The 12,714-nt window shown below is 43.1% G+C and overlaps 1 long non-coding RNA gene across 1 annotated transcript in view; it reads right to left on the reverse strand.

The window, feature by feature from the left end:
- LOC146042045 (uncharacterized) overlaps positions 1 to 12,413 on the reverse strand; it is a 28,836-nt gene extending 16,423 nt beyond the window's left edge. The window contains exon 1 of the long non-coding RNA XR_014463718.1: positions 12,177 to 12,413. This is a non-coding gene — a long non-coding RNA (uncharacterized LOC146042045). The remainder of the gene's footprint in view (positions 1 to 12,176) is intronic.
- Positions 12,414 to 12,714: the final 301 nt, after the last annotated feature.

Consider the following 12,714-nt stretch of genomic DNA (forward strand, 5'->3'; position numbering starts at 1 on the left):
CGGAAACTGAATCCCCCATGAGCAGTGCTGCCTGTAGCAGAGTTTTAATGTGCCTTGGCTGAGCCCTCTGCTCCCGCTCGCATGTGATGTCATCATTTCAGGCCTACAAGCCTCATACAGTGATGGCACCGACCCATTGCTCTATTGCTCTGGACAGTGATAGAGTGGGACATAAAGGGCCCATCCCAGAAAACTAGTGGCAGGGCCCATCCCCATTATAATGCTTTGGACAGAGACGATGTATCTGACCCGCAATCAGTGTTCTAAGCAGGGGTGAGCACCCGCATAGGCTGCAAATGAATATTTAGAATAAACATCCGTTCGCATTCTGCGGGTAACCTCCCACATCTTTCGATGGTTGCCGACCATCAAAAGATGTGGAAGGTACACGCATATAAAAAGTGGCTTTCAAGTCAATTCCATATGCGTGTACACTGGGACAGATATGGCCGGGCAGCTGACATCCGGTGATATCAGCTGCCTGGTACCCCCCCACCGTCCCCCCCCCCCCGCACCTGCTTGGACGTCTGTAAGATGCTATGAGCAACAGCTAGTGTGCGGATGCATCCAACCACCTGCCCCCTGGGTCGATTAATAATAATGGCGTGAGCACAGTCCATCGGGCAGGTGAAGTAAGAGCCAACAAGATCAAATAAGCACAGTTACAGGGGTCTGGTTTGCCAAGCTAATAGCGCCATCTTACCAAAATAAATAAAGAAATGCCAATTATACAAGTGAGCTATTGATGCCTGGATAGGCAAATGTAACCAATTCACGTCAAAACAATGCAAGTTCTGAAATCAAATTATAAAGTCTCTAGCAGTTAGTAATATGTATAAGCCCAGCTTGTTGCAGCTTGCAGACAGCTAAATACAGGAAGTGTTTGTTCTGTTGTCCACAAATTTCATTTTCAATTTTTCCATAGTTCTCGATTATTATATTTGCATGTCTGGGAAAAGGACCTAACAAATAGCTATGATATTACATACTGTAGATGATGCATCCATTCTAAATTGACCTATATACTGTAATATGTATTTATTCCCCTTAATTCCAGTAACCACAAGAAGGCTCTGTGGACATTGTAGTAAGAGTTAGCAAGTAAACATGCAGTACTAGTAAATAACAATGGTGGTTTATTTTTCTTTAGAGAATGTATGGTTTATACTTTATTATTATTATTATAATAATAATAATAATTATTATTATTATTATTATTATTATTATTATTATTATTATTATTATTATTATTATGAATATTATTAATTAATGCATAGCTTTTAAATCCACAACCATTTATCTTTCTGTTGCTATTGCACATAATTCTTCATTGATCTTGGGTTTATTATTTACTCATATGCTCCTTTTCAGTGGTGTAACCAGCTCTGACATGAGGGGAAGCAAAAATGGACATACAGTATAGGTACACCAGGCTCAGGTGTTTAAAAACTCAAGATGTAAATGCATTTTATTTGCAGTAAAACAGACGTTAATACTTTGTTCAAACTGCGGAGTTTGAACTACCTGGGTTAGACCTGGGTAAATTTGCCTGGTCTAGTGCCTCCATAACCACCTGCATTACCAGCACCATACTCACTGCTCATCAAATTACTGGGTCAAGCCTTTCAACCTGGCAATTTTTTTTAGTGTAAATGGGACAACCTGGGTCGACATTGTTGGGTCTTTGACCAAGGTATAAAGCAGGGTCGAAGAGCCAGGAATCTCAACCTGGGTTGTTCCATTCACACTTAAAAAAATAACCATGTTGAAAGGCAAATTACCAGTTTAAAATGCTTGACCTGGTAATTTCTGTGCAGTAAGAATGGGTATAATACTGCCTCCTCATACTGAATTAACACCCTAACACACTATAGCAGTGGTTCCCAAACTGTGTGCCGTGGCACCCTGGGGTGCCTTGGGGGACTTGCAGGGGTGCCCTGGGTTGGTGGTCCAGGACCAATTCAAGTTTTTTATGTCTGTAGTAATACCCTAAACCAGGCATTTCTAAACTATGGCCCTCCAGCTTTTGTGAAACTACAAATCCCGTCATGCCTTGCTACAGTTTTGCTTTTAGGTAATGCTAAAACTATGGCAAGGCATGCTGGGATGTGTAGTTTTACAACAGATGGAGGGCCATAGTTTGGACATGCCTTGCCTAAACCAAAGGTTTTGAAACATGGTCCTAATTGTCCAGGTTTTAAGTATATCCATGGCTCAGCACAGATGGTTAATTAAATGGACTGAGGTACTATGGCCAAGCATGGCTATACTTAAAAGCTGGTGCTTTCAGAAGCCGTTTGAGAACCTCTGCCCTATTGCAGAAATTGAAACACATTACAGAAGTAGTACCCCTCATATTACAGCAATTATTCCTTCTTACTTACAGAAATACAGTACAATAGCTACCTTTATATTAATGTTAAAGTTATCCCTTTATTCAGTATATGTGGCCTCTGGTGTTTTGGTTGTAATTCTAAATCATCATCATGTTTTGATTTTTCCATGGCAAAGCCATCCTTAAGTGTTTTGCGTTCAGCTTGAGTTTGGTTTTGGATATGGGTTTCATTAACCCCTTCCCGACATTTGACGTACATTTACGTCATGGTCGGGATGTACTTCCCGACACATGGCATAAATGTACGTCATGAGTTCAAACTGTCACCGCATCTATAGACGCGGTGACAGAGGGACGATGTCTGCTGTCCCTGACAGCAGACATCTTCCCTCATTGCCCAGGGGGGGCAGCGATGCCCCCCGCCATTGGCGATCGCTGTGATTGGCTGTTCAATGTGAACAGCCAATTACAGCGTTTTCTGTGTACCGGCGAATAACGTTCGCCGGTGACACAGGGATCGGTGGTGATTGGTGCTGTTAAGTACAGCACCAATCACCACCGGGTGTAAGGGTGACGCTGGTGGTCACCCCACCTCACCCCACCTGCCCCCAAAGGCTGTGATTGGTCCGTCGGACCGACGGACCAATCGCAGCCATTACACCTCAAATGAGGTAACGGAGACAGCCCTGCAGCCGCCATTCCGGTCAGGAACAGCGTGCAGAGCGGTCTCCGTGCCCATCTGTGCCCTATACTTACCTGATCAGCGTTGGTGGCATCCGTGCCAGCTCCTGTGACTTCCTGGTGCTTGTGTTGCTGCTGCTGCTGCTGCTGCAGCAGCGTCATTGTGTCAGAAATTGTGTGATATAATTTTGTATCTGCTGCCCCCTGCTGCCCCCCTTTTGTGCTGATCAGTATAAACTAACTGATCAGCACCTTTTTTGGGGTGCAGGTTTTTTTTTATATATATATACCTTGTCAGGTTGCACCCACAGTTGTGTGCCTGCTGCCCCTCACTGCTAATCAGTTGCATCACTGATCAGCAATTTTTTTTGGGGGGGGGGTGTTGTGGGGTTTTTTTTTTTATTTTTTTTACACCCACTGTGATTTTGTGGGTGTCCTGTGGCCGCAGAGCGCTGATCAGTGACGTACATCACTGATCAGCATTTTTGGCACAGGTTTGATCTATTTTTTTTTTTTTATCAAATTACTGTTGCCTTTGACTCATCAGCATTTTTTTTTTATTTATTTTTTTTGGACGGTGCTGTGGAGTCTTTTTTTTTAAATTTTTTTACACCCACGGTGCTTTTGTGGGTGTCCTGTGCCCGCTGAGCGCTGATCAGTGACGTACATCACTGATCAGCATTTTTTATCTAATTTTTTTTTTTTGGGGTCAAATTCCTGTTGTCTTTGACTCATCAGAAGTTTTTTTTAATTTTTTTTTTTTGGAGGGTGCTGTGGAGTCTTTTTTTAAAAAATTTTTTACACCCACGGTGCTTTTGTGGGTGTCCTGTGCCCGCTGAGCGCTGATCAGTGACGGACGTTACTGACCAACATCTGTGCTCAATTTTTGGAGCAGGAGTTTTTTTTTTTCTTTTAACTTTTAACACGTGTTAAAGCACTACATACACACTACATACCCCCCATGTTGAAATAAAGTTTGTACTCCCCCCTACACTATACACGTGTTGAAACACTACACTTAAAAATAATAAAAATGTCCCAATCATCGCAAAGACTGTTTTCAGCGGAGGAGGCATATGCCCTTCTTGCCTCTGACACTGACACAGCCAGTGAAGTAAGCGATGAATTGGCATTTGTCTTAAGCTCCTCTTCCTCCTCTAGTGATGAGGGACCCCCTCAAAGACGCCCCCGTAGAGCAGCTGAGACCCCCCCCCCCCCAATGATTGATCTCGTATGGACCCCACCACCTGACAATTTTGAGCCCCAGGTTCCTGAGTTTTTGGCCAACCCAGGAATCCAATTTGATAGTACAGGCCTCAAAGAAATTGACTTTTTCAAAGTCTTTTTCTCTGATGATTTTATAAATTTAATGGTGGACCAAAGTAATTTATATGCCCAGCAGTTTATTGCCCAAAACCCCACGTCATCATTTGCTAGGTGGACCCCTGTAGATGCAGTAGAGATGATGACGTTTTGGGGTCTGGTGTTACATATGGGCATAGTTAAAAAGCCAGAAATTAGGCAATATTGGAGTACAGATGTTCTGTACAGCACCCCACTTCATCGTATGGCCATGACCCAGACTCGTTTTGAGACGATCCTTAAATTTTTGCATTACAACGATAATGCACAGTGCCCACCCAGAGATGATCCCACCTTTGACCGGCTATTCAAAGTCAGGCCGGTCATTGATCATTTCAGCGCCAAATTTGCTGAGATGTACATCCCCCAAAAATTCATTTGTGTAGACGAGTCACTTATACATTTTAAAGGAAGGGTTAAATTCTGCCAGTACCTTCCCAATAAGAGGGCAAGGTATGGCATAAAAATGTATAAGCTGTGCAAAAGTACCTCAGGGTACACCCACAGGTTTAGGGTATATGAAGGGAAGGACACAAGAATTGAACCGCCAGAATGCCCCCCCTCCCTCGTAGGTGTTAGTGGAAAGATTGTCTGGGATTTAGTGCACCCCTTCCTGGATAAGGGTTATCACCTCTATGTGGATAACTTTTACACCAGCATCCCCCTGTTTAGGGCCCTTGGTTCAAGAGGTACAGCAGCTTGCGGTACTGTGCGCAAGAACCAAAGAGGCCTCCCAAAAACGCACGTTGCCCAATTACTGAGAAAGGGTGAAAGCAGGGGAATATGCACCGAAAATATGTTGTTGGTCAAATATAAAGACAAGAGGGATGTCCTTATACTGACAACAATTCACGGAGACAGTACCACCTCCGTCCCTGTACGAGGTACCAGTACCCACACCTCAAAACCTATTTGTATCCTAGATTACAATAAGTACATGGGCGGAGTGGATCTTTCAGATCAGGTACTGAAGCCGTACAGTGCCCTGCGGAAAACAAAAATATGGTATAAGAAGCTGGCCGTGTATATCATCCAGATGGCACTGTATAACGCTTACGTACTATTCCGTTCTACCAGCCAGACGGGTACATTTATGCACTTTCAAGAGGAAGTCATAAAGGGCCTAATATTTGGGAACCAGCAGGCAGAGGGCCCCAGTACTTCTAGTACTGGCCCCAGTACTTCTAGTACTGGCCCCCGTATTGTATCAGGGCAGCATTTTCCTAACGAAATCCCCTCCACTGGAAAAAAGGGCAGGACACAAAAAAGGTGCAAAGTTTGCTATAAAAAGGGAATACGAAAGCAAACTATTTTCAACTGTGAAACTTGCCCCGACAAACCCGGCCTATGTATGAAGGAGTGCTTTAAAATATACCACACATCTATGGATTATTAGGTTCATCATTTCACCGTGCTTCGGGGGTCTTGCTAATGCGACATAGCACCCACCATTCATTCCACCAGAATGTGTGCTGCAAAATCCAAATATCACTCCTTCCCTTCTGAGTCCTGCCATGCACCCAAATGGTATTTTTTGGTCACATATGAGGCATTGCCGTACTCGGGAGAAATTGGGGCACAGATTTTGGGGTGCTTTGTCTCCTTCATTCCTTGTGAAAATGAAAAATTTTGAGCCAGAACTGCATTTTTGTGTAAAAAATGTAATTTTTCATTTTCACAGCCCAGTTGTACCAAAATTGGTGAAACCCCTGGGGGTTTGAAATGTACACTATACCCCTAGATGAATTCCCTGAGGGGTGTAGTTTGCAAAATGGGGTCACTTGTGGGGGGGTTCCACTGTATTGGTGCTTCGGGGGTCTTGCTAATGCGACATAGCACCCACCATTCATTCCACCAGAATCTGTGCTGCAAAATCCAAATATCACTCCTTCCCTTATGAGTCCTGCCATTTTTTGGTCACATATGAGGCATTGCCGTACTCGGGAGAAATTGGGGCACAGATTTTGGGGTGCTTTGTCTCCTTCATTCCTTGTGAAAATGAAACATTTTGAGCCAGAACTGCATTTTTGTGTAAAAAATGTAATTTTTCATTTTCACAGCCCAGTTGTACCAAAATTGGTGAAACCCCTGGGGGTTTGAAATGTACACTATACCCCTATATGAATTCCCTGAGGGGTGTAGTTTGCAAAATGGGGTCACTTGTGGGGGGGTTCCACTGTATTGGTGCTTCGGGGGTCTTGCTAATGCGACATAGCACCCACCATTCATTCCACCAGAATCTGTGCTGCAAAATCCAAATATCACTCCTTCCCTTCTGAGTCCTGCCATGCACCCAAATGGTATTTTTTGGTCACATATGAGGCATTGCCGTACTCGGGAGAAATTGGGGCACAGATTTTGGGGTGCTTTGTCTCCTTCATTCCTTGTGAAAATGAAAAATTTTGAGCCAGAACTGCATTTTTGTGTAAAAAATTAAATTTTTCATTTTCACAGCCCAGTTGTACCAAAATTGGTGAAACCCCTGGGGGTTTGAAATGTACACTATACCCCTAGATGAATTCCCTGAGGGGTGTAGTTTGCAAAATGGGGTCACTTGTGGGGGGGTTCCACTGTATTGGTGCTTCGGGGGTCTTGCTAATGCGACATAGCACCCACCATTCATTCCACCAGAATCTGTGCTGCAAAATCCAAATATCACTCCTTCCCTTATGAGTCCTGCCATGCACCCAAATGGTATTTTTTGGTCACATATGAGGCATTGCCGTACTCGGGAGAAATTGGGGCACAGATTTCGGGGTGCTTTGTCTCCTTCCTTCCTTGTGAAAATGAAAAATTTTGAGCCAGAACTGCATTTTTGTGTAAAAAAATGTAATTTTTCATTTTCACAGGCCAGTTGTACCACAATTGGTGAAACCCCTGGGGGTTTGAAATGTACACTTTACCCCTAGATGAATTCCCTGAGGGGTGTAGTTTGCAAAATGGGGTCACTTGTGGGGGGGTTCCACTGTATTGGTGCTTCGGGGGTCTTGCTAATGCGACATAGCACCCACCATTCATTCCACCAGAATCTGTGAGGCAAAATCCAAATATCACTCCTTCCCTTCTGAGTCCTGCCATGCACCCAAATGGTATTTTTTGGTCATATATGAGGCATTGCCGTACTCGGGAGAAATTGGGGCACAGATTTTGGGGTGCTTTGTCTCCTTCATTCCTTGTGAAAATGAAAAATTTTGAGCCAGAACTGCATTTTTGTGTAAAAAAATGTAATTTTTCATTTTCACAGCCCAGTTGTACCACAATTGGTGAAACCCCTGGGGGTTTGAAATGTACACTATACTCCTAGATGAATTCCCTGAGGGGTGTAGTTTGCAAAATGGGGTCACTTGTGGGGGGGTTCCACTGTATTGGTGCTTCGGGGGTCTTGCTAATGCGACATAGCACCCACCATTCATTCCACCAGAATGTGTGCTGCAAAATCCAAATATCACTCCTTCCCTTCTGAGTCCTGCCATGCACCCAAATGGTATTTTTTGGTCACATATGAGGCATTGCCGTACTCGGGAGAAATTGGGGCACAGATTTTGGGGTGCTTTGTCTCCTTCATTCCTTGTGAAAATGAAAAATTTTGAGCCAGAACTGCATTTTTGTGTAAAAAATGTATTTTTTCATTTTCACAGCCCAGTTGTACCAAAATTGGTGAAACCCCTGGGGGTTTGAAATGTACACTATACCCCTAGATGAATTCCCTGAGGGGTGTAGTTTGCAAAATGGGGTCACTTGTGGGGGGGTTCCACTGTATTGGTGCTTCGGGGGTCTTGCTAATGCGACATAGCACCCACCATTCATTCCACCAGAATCTGTGCTGCAAAATCCAAATATCACTCCTTCCCTTATGAGTCCTGCCATTTTTTGGTCACATATGAGGCATTGCCGTACTCGGGAGAAATTGGGGCACAGATTTTGGGGTGCTTTTTCTCCTTCATTCCTTGTGACAATGAAAAATTTTGAGCCAGAACTGCATTTTTGTGTTAAAAAATTTAATTTTTCATTTTCACAGCCCAGTTGTACCAAAATTGGTGAAACCCCTGGGGGTTTGAAATGTACACTATACCCCTAGATGAATTCCCTGAGGGGTGTAGTTTGCAAAATGGGGTCACTTGTGGGGGGGTTCCACTGTATTGGTGCTTCGGGGGTCTTGCTAATGCGACATAGCACCCACCATTCATTCCACCAGAATCTGTGCGGCAAAATCCAAATATCACTCCTTCCCTTCTGAGTCCTGCCATGCACCCAAATGGTATTTTTTGGTCACATATGAGGCATTGCCGTACTCGGGAGAAATTGGGGCACAGATTTTGGGGTGCTTTGTCTCCTTCCTTCCTTGTGAAAATGAAAAATTTTGAGCCAGAACTGCATTTTTGTGTAAAAAAATGTAATTTTTCATTTTCACAGCCCAGTTGTACCACAATTGGTGAAACCCCTGGGGGTTTGAAATGTACACTATACCCCTAGATGAATTCCCTGAGGGGTGTAGTTTGCAAAATGGGGTCACTTGTGTGGGGGTTCCACTGTATTGGTGTTTCGGGGGTCTTGCTAATGCGACATAGCACCCACCATTCATTCCACCAGAATCTGTGAGGCAAAATCCAAATATCACTCCTTCCCTTCTGAGTCCTGCCATACACCCAAATGGTATTTTTTGGTCATATATGAGGCATTGCCGTACTCGGGAGAAATTGGGGCACAGATTTTGGGGTGCTTTGTCTCCTTCATTCCTTGTGAAAATGAAAAATTTTGAGCCAGAACTGCATTTTTGTGTAAAAAAATGTAATTTTTCATTTTCACAGCCCAGTTGTACCACAATTGGTGAAACCCCTGGGGGTTTGAAATGTACACTATACTCCTAGATGAATTCCCTGAGGGGTGTAGTTTGCAAAATGGGGTCACTTGTGGGGGGGTTCCACTGTATTGGTGCTTCGGGGGTCTTGCTAATGCGACATAGCACCCACCATTCATTCCACCAGAATGTGTGCTGCAAAATCCAAATATCACTCCTTCCCTTCTGAGTTCTGCCATGCACCCAAATGGTATTTTTTGGTCACATATGAGGCATTGCCGTACTCGGGAGAAATTGGGGCACAGATTTTGGGGTGCTTTGTCTCCTTCATTCCTTGTGAAAATGAAAAATTTTGAGCCAGAACTGCATTTTTGTGTAAAAAATGTAATTTTTCATTTTCACAGCCCAGTTGTACCAAAATTGGTGAAACCCCTGGGGGTTTGAAATGTACACTATACCCCTAGATGAATTCCCTGAGGGGTGTAGTTTGCAAAATGGGGTCACTTGTGGGGGGGTTCCTAAATTTTAGCATCTTATGGTGCCTAGAAACCTACATGGTGCCTAAAAAATAATCTCATAAAAAGGAGGCTCCAAAATCAAGTAGGTGCTCCTTCTATTATGAAGCCTGTGGTTTGGTCAACGTGCACACTAGGGCCACATATAGGATATTTATGAAAACAAAAGAATTGGGGGAATCAATTTTTAGTCACATTTCTCTAGTAAAATCTACTGTGTTCCTTAGAAAAATGTATTCAAATTTAAAATCTGCAAAAAAAATGAAATTTTGAAATTTCACCTACACTTTGTTTTAATTCCTGTGAAACACCTAAAGGGTTAACAAACTTCCAAAATGCTGTTTTGAATACTGTGATGGGTGCAGTTTTTGAAATGGCATCATTTATGGGGGTGTCTCACATACAAGTCCCTCAAAGTCACATCAGAACTGAACTGGTCCCTAAAAAAATCAGTGTTTGAAATTTTCTTGAAAATTTGAGAATTTGCTATTCATATTTTAAGCCTCCTAGTGTCCAAAAAAATTAAAAGGAGGTTGAAATAATGATGGAAACATAAAGTATACATATGGTCTATGTTAATTATTAACTATTTTGAGTGGTATGATTATTTGTCTCACAAGCAGAAAATTTAACATTTTGCAAATTGCAAAATTTTCAATTTTTTTACGACATTTTAGTATTTTTCACAAAAAAACACAGACTGTATCGACCAAAATTTACCACTAACTTGAAGTACAATGTGTCACCAGAAAACAATCTCAAAATCACTGGGATAAGTAAAAGCAAAAAAAAGTTATCCCCACTTAAGTGATACATGTCAGATTTGAAAAAAAGGGCTCTGTCAGGAAGGCAAAAACAGGCGGTAAGGGGTTAAAACTTGATACAAACTGATGTAAACAGCTAAAATCAATTGTGTAACTGTTACAGAACTTCAGCACAATTGTGTAAAACAGCTAGGGCTAGGAGGAGGTTCTTCTGCCTATAGCAACCACCTGCTGCTTCCTTAACATTAGTTTACACACCGGTACTTAGGTGGCCACCAGGACTTACACCTCCAGAAGTATTGGCTCACACAACTGGCTGAAGACCACATGGCGAACAAGCTGGAGAGATTGTAGAATTGTATGGACTGATACAAATACTGAAGACAAGAATATAGGTGAGTACTTCGGAGACCAGCCAAGAAGTTAGTGAGCACAGAGCTATTAATAGAACTGTGATGATACGATCAGAAGAGGACTGGGAGCTCAAAACAGTAGTTGAGTTGCTAAATAATGGTCACTGCGGGAGACCACTCGATTACTGTATACAACAGTTGGGCAGAGAATCAACAGATAGCCGAAATTTGCAGGAGCCTACTACACAGACCAATAGTTTACATTCAGCATAAACTATCACCAGGACAGCTAGCTGGTCTGACTGCCTTTTAAAGGTAGCCTAGCCAATCAAGGCGCAGATGAGGGAGAGAGAGCCTTAATTACCAAGAGAATGTAGATGCTGCTCTGCACATACTCCTGGGCTCCCACTTGACAGCTGCCACAATACGCGGTGGCCGCCAAGCATCCTCGTGTCCTAGTGTCGTAGCAATCAGTGGGGTATGCCCAGTGCAAGTATCCAGCCACCCCAGACAACGAGTGATGAGCTGTGAGTCGGAGCTGTGACTCTCAACAGTAACTTATTTGTTCATATAGTATTATTAGCATAATTAACTTGAGGGAAAATAGCAAATGAAAAGTTCTGAACTCAAGGGAAAAACTGACTTGGGACTTGGTCCACCTAGCTCTCTACAAGTTATCTGAGCTGGGATTAGGTTCTACTTGGATCCTCCAAAGTTTGATAAACAGTGACCAGACCATCAAAAGGGACCGTTGCAAACCAGTCACATTGCGTCCTCTTCATAGAAGTTCCAGATCCAGGTTTTTCCAAAACAAGATTTCCGATGTATTCTTGTTTTGTACAAGAATTTGTCTGAGAGCGGACAAACGTTCCTGCTGGTAGATGTAACAGTTCATCCAACCGAACCAAGTCACCAACAAACCTCTCATTATTGCGGGATTATGTTCTGGTTGTGTTTTGCATTCTTTGTCAGTGTAGACAAATGTCACACAGAATAAACATAGCAATTCTAAGACAAGCAAATAAGGTACCAGGGTCAAAAGAATACATGTCTATAGCAGTACAATTATCGTTCTATATAAAGTAGTAGAGTAGGTGAACATAGCAGCATATTCTATGTATACTGTAGACGTGGGTGAATATAGCTTCCTTACCAGCGTGTTATGACTGATGGGGTGAATACTATAGCAAGAGCCAAGGGCGTAACTACCATTGTGCAAGGGGTGCAGCTGCTATGGGGCCCAGAGCTGAAGGGGCCCATCTTTCAAAGTAGAAAGATTTGAAATGTGTGGGTGTTGTATGACTGGCCAAGGGTCAGGATCCCGACCGTCGGGCATTTGAACAGGTGGGATTTAAACTGTATGCTGACCGTCGGGATCCCGGCTGTCGGTGATGTGATCAAAAAACATCAAAGGCACTTTAGGAGTATGCAGGCAGGTCCACGTGATGTCATGATGTCAAGAGGGAGTCTCGCAATGCAATATTTCGGATGGTCAGGATATTTTTATGGGGCCCCTTGGGACCTGGTGGGTGCCTAGGTTGCCTTGTTGAAAATCCTCCTCTAGGATGTGCACCAGGTAAGGGCTTTGTATTGAAGTTGTAGATGAAACTGCAGCAAAAGACACAAGGAAGGCTGTCAGAACATATGAGTAAGGAGTATCCCACCCCCCTCCTAAAACCCCGCCTCCATTAGGGCTGCTTCCTGAAATTTCCCGGGATTATTTTCCAGCCCTGTCCATGCACCTGTGAATTGTTCAAAAGATACTTACACGTGTGCAAATAACAAAGCAGCAGTATTTTTAAATACCTAAATGAGTTTTCTATTCACTGATCATGATAGGAGGATTGCCATGGTTTTATAGGCTTATGTGCAGATGCACTCTCCAGCATTGGAATAAGTAATTGTA

The sequence above is a fragment of the Crinia signifera genome, chromosome 19 (assembly GCF_055691185.1).
Source record: "Crinia signifera chromosome 19, ASM5569118v1, whole genome shotgun sequence".
In the NCBI taxonomy this organism is placed as follows: domain Eukaryota; kingdom Metazoa; phylum Chordata; class Amphibia; order Anura; family Myobatrachidae; genus Crinia; species Crinia signifera.